The sequence below is a fragment of the Danio aesculapii genome, chromosome 4 (assembly GCF_903798145.1).
Source record: "Danio aesculapii chromosome 4, fDanAes4.1, whole genome shotgun sequence".
In the NCBI taxonomy this organism is placed as follows: domain Eukaryota; kingdom Metazoa; phylum Chordata; class Actinopteri; order Cypriniformes; family Danionidae; genus Danio; species Danio aesculapii.
Window position 1 is genome coordinate 20,005,117 of NC_079438.1, and position 7,223 is coordinate 20,012,339.

Sequence of the window (7,223 nt, forward strand, 5' to 3'; positions counted from 1 at the left end):
ATTGGCAAAAGAAGGAATATTGCAAAATTTGAAAAAAGAAAAGTAGATGTATGGATATTATTTAAAAACAAAATGGAAACAGTCATTTAGGTGTTACGGGAATATTTTTATTAAATGACAAATGAAGATGAATTTAATAGAAATGTTTGTTAGAACAAAATGCAATGTTAGAGCTTAATGTGAACTGGTGTTACCTGGATGTGGGACAAAATACAAATGAATATATTTTATAAATTATTTTTTTTATTTTTGATGTTTGAAAAGTCACTCAATGTATTGTTTTATTGTATTTGAAATTATTTTTAATAAAAAAAAAAAAAAAAAAAAAGCAATGCCTGATCTCATCTGAACTCGGAAGCTAAGCAGGGTTGGGCCTGGTTAGTACTTGGATGGGAGACCGCCTGGGAATACCAGGTGCTGTAAGCTTTTTGAATTCCTTCATTTGCAAAAAAAAATGAATAATTAATTGAAAAAAAAAAAAAATACAGGAAACAATTGAGGTGACAAGGGCATTGTTTCTGTGGCTGCTGTGTCCAGGCAAGCTGAGTTGCTCTCGGCTCCTGGTACTGCACCTGTTTTTAAATAGCCAACTCTTGACGACTGCTCTCGCTTACGGCCATACCACCCTGGGAACACTAGAGGACACTAGTGAGCGATACAGGAAGTGATCGGCTGCAGTTTGGAGAGAAAGGCTCTCCTCCATTTTAGTATTTTTGTTTTGTGTTTGTTTTTGTGGACTGATTAGAGTTTGATTTTGTGTTTTTGTTTTTTAAACCACCTGACAGCAGCATCCCGCTGACTGGAGGGTGGTTTGTTGTTTTTGTTTTTTGCTCTTCCTGGGCATAAAATGGACGGATTTTTGGCAAACGAAACTGGACTGGATGCAGAGACTCTCATGGCAAACGAAACTGGACTGGACGGAGGAACAAGAATGGTTAACGACAATGGACTGGACAAAAACAACGAGCTGGACAAAGGAAAACCAACTTGGTGGAAGAAAGTATTTAAAAGAAGCTACGTAATAGTAACACAGAAGAAGTCAATGAGGTAAGAGCTGTGGACATCATTAAAGCAGTGACAGAGACGTGTGGTCAAGGGAAAATTCTGGCTTTGAGACCAAGGCAAGGAAAGGAGTTTGAACTTACTATGGAGAAGGAAGAAACATGTGAGGAATTGCTTGATGGACTGTTGATTAAGGGAGTGAACTGTGAAATCAAAAAGCTGCAAAACAGGGATTATGTTGTTTCTTTCATGCACCTGCCCGTCTATCTTGATGATAGAGAAATTTTAGAAAAATTAGAAGGATGGGGAGTTATCCATATCAAAAATAAAAAGAAGGGTTTACACTGGCACTGACATTGAGGACGGAACAAGGTTCCTAAAAGTGAGATTCCCTAAGGAGGTGGCATCATTGCCATACAGCACAAAGCTGGAAACAGCAGAAGGGCCGCAGTACTTCAGGGTAATGCACAGCCATCAAGTGAAGACCTGTAGGCTGTGCATGAGTTCTGAACACTTGCTAATGGATTGCCCAGATTTTAAGTGCTACAAATGAAGAAAGGGGACACTTTGCAAGGAATTGTAATACTGTCAAATGCCCAGAATGTAAAACATTTTTTAAACAAGTGTGAATGTTGGATGGAAGGAGAGGAAGGAGGAGGGAAGATCAAGTAGACGGACAGGTGCATGAAAGAAACAAGAAAGGAGAAGAATCAACAACAAAGGTAATGGAGGAGGAAACAAACATTATAAGGGAAGAAGAAGAAGAAAAACAGACATCAGAACAAGAACAGTGGACACAAATGGAAATAACTGACAGTTTTAAAAACTTTTTAAATATGGTGGAAAACGATGAACAAAGTAAGACTGATCAAGCTGAAGGAATGGAAAGTGATGGAGAACAAAGGACAGATTATGTAGAGAAGACAAAGTGGAAAGAGGACTAATAAGAAGAACAATAAAGGTAAAACCAAATGTGGACAGTGCAAGAAAAAAGATGATGACAAAGGTGCGAGTAAAAAACGTTAATAGGTATGAAGTATTAAGAGGCTGGAAGAAGATGATGAGAAATAATGTTTTTTAACCATTTTATTTATTTTAACATGATTTTAATGTGTGTTTCTTTTTATGGAAGGGGCTGTTGGTTGAGTGAAAAAATGGTATGCAGAGGTAGAGGAGGAGACTAAAATAATGGTTGGTTTTAATATTTTAATATCTTTTATCATGTTTTTTAACATTTTATCGTGGAATGCAAGAGGTTTATTGAATGTGGAGAAATTTGAAAAAATGTTGGTGTTATGTAAAGAAGCTGATGTGATTGTTTTGCAAGAAACAAATTGGAAAAATGAAAGTGTTAAAATGGTTCAAAGCAAATGGGATGGTCAAATATATTTTAACAATGGAGAGATAAACTGGGTTGTGGAGTAGCGATTTTAATAAAAAGAGGTACATATGAAAAAGAAAAAGTCATATTTGAGGATGGAGTTGGGAAAAGCATGGCGATGAAATTAGAAAAAGGAGAAGATCATTTCATCATTTATAATATTCATGCACCAAATGAAGAAAATGAAAAAGTGAACTTCTTTAAAAACGTTAGTATAAATGTAAAAAATGGCAGAATGTTATTGTAATTGGAGATTTTAATACTGTTTTTACAGAATTAGATCTGGGGAGTAAGATGGTATATAGAAAAGACAAGGGGAGAGAGGAGCTACTGAAAATGATGACAGAATGCAATTTATAGATGTGTGGAGAGAGAAAAACAAGACAAAGAGGGAATTTTCAAGAATGCAACTGGTTTTACATGAGCTGAAGTTAAGTAGGATTGATTATATGTTATGTAATGTAGAAATGAAGGATTTTATCAAAAGTTTATTTTATAAAAAGTCAGTTTTAGTGATCATTCGTTTTTTTGTGTGAAATTAGATTGTGCAAAAGTTGAAAGAGGATTAGGTGTATGGATTTTGAACACAACAATTTTAAAACATGAGACATACAAAGAAAAAATTACACAAATAATTGCAAACAGTAAATTGGACAGAATGTATAGAGAAGATAAAAGAATATGGTGGGACAATATGAAGTTAGACATGAAAAAATGTTCAATAAAATATTGTCAAATTGTAAAAAGAGTTAAAAATAATAAAGAAATGAAAATAAGAAAGGAATTAGAAGAGAAATAAAAAGACTGCAAATAGATCAAATGAAGATATTGGGAAAATAATATATTTACAAGAACAACTAAAAGAGATGGAAAATGAAAAATGCAGAGGGGCTATAATTAGAAGCAAAGCAAAGTACACTGTTGAAGGAGATCGAAGTACAAAATTCTTCTTTAACTTAGAAAAGAATAGACAGAAAGCAGACTTAATGAAAGAGGTGTTGAATAAAATGGAGAATTAAAACAAGGAACTGAGGAAATTTTAATAACTGTTAAAAATTTCTATGAAGATATGTTTAAGAGTCAAGGAACTACAAGGGATGATCAACTGTTTCTCTTAAATCAAATAAAACTAAAAGTTTCAGATGAAGATCAAGTTTTTTGTGATGCAGGGATAACAGAAGTAGAAATTGATGAAGCAATAAGACAGTTAACTACGGAGAGAAGTCCAGGCATAGATGGGTTAACCAATGAGTTTTATAAGAATTTTAGAGAAATGATAGTACCTGTTTTAAAGAAGTATATGATGAGGTTTTTAAAAAGAAGAATTAAGTGAAAGAATGAAGATAGGAATGATTAAAATGATATACAAAAGAAGAGGAAGTCCTTTAGATCTGAAGAATTATAGGCCCTTAACAATGTTAAATACAGATTTTAAAATTTTAGCAAAGGTTTTAGCAAACAGATTAAGGAAAGTTTTACCTAAAATTATTAGCACCACACAGGCATATGGAGTCAAGGGGAAGGACATATTAGACACAGTTCAAAATATAAGAGATACATTATTGTATATGAAGGAGAAAAATATGAATGGATATTTAATTAGTTTGGATTTAGAGAAAGCATTTGATAGAGTGGAACATGACTATTTGTTTGAAGTGATTAAAACATTTGGATTTGGGGAGAATTTTAGGAAATGGATCAACATTTTTATTATAATTTTAACATGTATTAAATGCAATGGTTTTTAACGGAATGTTTTCAACCAACAAGGTCTATAAGACAAGGATGTCCACTATCTGCACTACTGTATACATTAGTAGCTGAACCATTGGGACTAGCAATGAAAGCAGTCAATGGAATAAAAGGAATACAAATAGAAGAAAGAACTGAACATGAGCCAGTTTTACCAGTATGCAGATGACACACCTTGTTGGTTGAAGACATTCAAAGTGTAATAAAGGCAATGGGGATTTTAAATAGGTATTGTAAGGGGACGGGAGCTAAGATTAATGTTGAAAAGAGTGTGTGTATGAGGATTGGAAGGGCAGATGTTTTACCTCAGCACATACATTTTAAGGAAGAGTATGAACATATTAAGATTTTAGGCATTTGGGTTGGTTTGGATTTTAATAAAGCGGATCATTTTAATTGGGAGGGAGTTTTAAAAGGGGTTGAAATTAGATTGAGGTATTGGAATTGAGAAACCTGACATTGAAGGGAAAGGTTTTATTGATTAATTCTCTAATGCTCTCAAAAATGTGGTATGTGCTGAGTGTTACCCCATTGCCTTGTGAATACTATAAAGAATTAAAAAATGTGTTTTAGATTTCTTATGGGGAAAAGGAAGAGCAAAAATATCATATGACACGTTGATTGGAGGGAAAGAAGTTGGGGGACTTGGGCTTTTAGACCCACTTTTAAGGATGAAAACATTAAGGGTGAAATTGGTAAAATGTTTTGTAGATGTTAAGAGTAAAGAAGTGTGGAAAAATGTCATGGATTACTTTTTAAAGAAATGTGGTGGAGTAAATAAGGGATGTAGTGTATTATGTATGAAAACAAAAAAAGAAATGTGGACAGGTATACCAACATTTTATGAAGAGGTTTTAGAAGCTTGGGGAAACTTTTTAGAAAATATGCTGATTGTACCTAAAGGAAGAAACCAACTGTTAGAACAACCTTTGTTTTTAAACCTGAACATCACGAAAGATGAAAATGTAATATTATAAAAAATGGTGGCAAGCTGGAATTAGGCAAGTAAAGGATCTGCTCTATGAGGTGAAAAGGCTATCTTCCATTACAAGCAATGAAGACATGTTATCTGAATGAAGTGAATGTAGGGAAAGGAACCTTGTAAAACAGTTTGAGGATTTAAAAAGAGCAATACCACATGAATGGATTGAAAGAATTGAACAAAACGAAAAGGGAGAAAATGGAGACATGCCTGATTTGTATTTTAAAAAGAAAAATGGAGAGAACAAGATTTTTATTGACTGTAAAGTAAAAGATTTTTATTTGCGTTTTAGAGAAATGGCTTTTGTAAAACCAGTTGCAAACAATTATTGGAAAGAAAGATATGATGATTTAAATGAAAGTGAAATATGGCAAAATGTGGGAACGAAATATATGGATCCAATTTTGGAAGATTTTAATTATTTATTGAGACATAATTGTATTTTAACTGAAATGAGGTTATGTAAAATTTGGAATTGAAAGAGATGCAATGTGTAAAGTCTGTAAAAATGAAGAAGAAGGTTTTTTACATTTGTTTTTTACTGTGAAGAATTGAGTGTGTTTATGGAAAAGATCAAACGTATTATTAAATCTATGCTGAAAGATAAATATAATGAGAACATGACTCAAAAGGAATGGGAGAAAATGTTTTATTTGGTTACAAGGGTAACGGTTTTAATATGACTGTTTTTAATTTATGTATAATAATTGCGAAGAATGTAATATGGCAAAGAAGGAATATTGCAAAATTTGAAAAAAGAAAAGTAGATGTATGGATATTATTTAAAAACAAAATGGAAACGTCATTTAGGTTGTTACGGGAATATTTTTTATTAAATGACAAAGAAGATGAATTTATAGAAATGTTTGTAGAACAAAATGCAATGTTAGAGCTAAATGTGAACGATGTTACCTGGATGTGGGACAAATACAAATGAATTATTATAAATTTTTTTTTTTTTTGATGTTTGAAAAGTCACTCTATGTATTGTTTTATTGTATTTAAAATTATTTTTAATTAAAAAAAAAAAAAAAAAAAAAAAAGCAATGCCTGATCTCATCTGAACTCGGAAGCTAAGCAGGGTTGGGCCTGGTTAGTACTTGGATGGGAGACCGCCTGGGAAAACCAGGTGCTGTAAGCTTTTTGAATTCCTTCATTTGGCAAAAAAAAATAAATGAATACATTAATTGAAAAAAAAAAAAAATACAGGGAAACAATTGAGGTGACAAGGGCATTGTTTCCGTGGCTGCTGTGTCAAGGCAAGCTGAGTGCGCTCGGCTCCTGGTACTGCACCTGTTTTTAATTAGCCAACTCTTGACGACTGCTCTCGCTTACGGCCATACCACCCTGTGCATGTGTGATAGTGGTACATTCCAGGAAGTGTTTGGCTGCAGTTGGTGAGAGAGGCTCACCACATTTTCTTCTGTTTAGCTTTATTTTTGACTAAAATACTTTTTTGTTAAAGTTTTTTTGAGTTTGTTTAGTTATCCTCCCAGCAGCGTGAGCTGTTCGGGAGGAGTTTTTTTTATTCCTATTTTTTTTTTTTGCAATGGACGGATCTACGGGTGACAGACCTGGCAATGGCGGACGGATTTGAGAAGGCAAATGACAATGGATGGACAGACGACAACGAGAAACAAAAACCGATCGGAGAAGGAAGCAAGGAAAAGGATTTATCTAAAAGAAGCAACTGTAACAGTGGATATGGGACAAACAACTGAGGTGAGAGCAATGGATTTAATTAAAGCAGTGACGGAGAGGATTGGGGATGGAAAGATTTTGGCTGTAAGACCAAAACAAAACAAGGAGTATGAAGTAACACTTGAAAGAGAGGAAGATGCTGATGTAGATATTTTAGAGAAAATGGATAATTGGGGAGTTTGTCCCCTTTTAAAAATTAAAAGAAGGTTTTATCCGGGCACAGATATTGAAGATGGGACGAGGTTTGTTAAAACCAGATTCCCCAAAAGAAGTGGCGTCCCTCCCGTACAACACAAGAATAGAGACAGCAGAAGGACCACAATACTTTAGGGTGATGCACAGCCATCAGGTGTGAAAACTTGCAGGCTGTGCATGAGCCCAGATCATGTGGTGAAAGACTGTCCA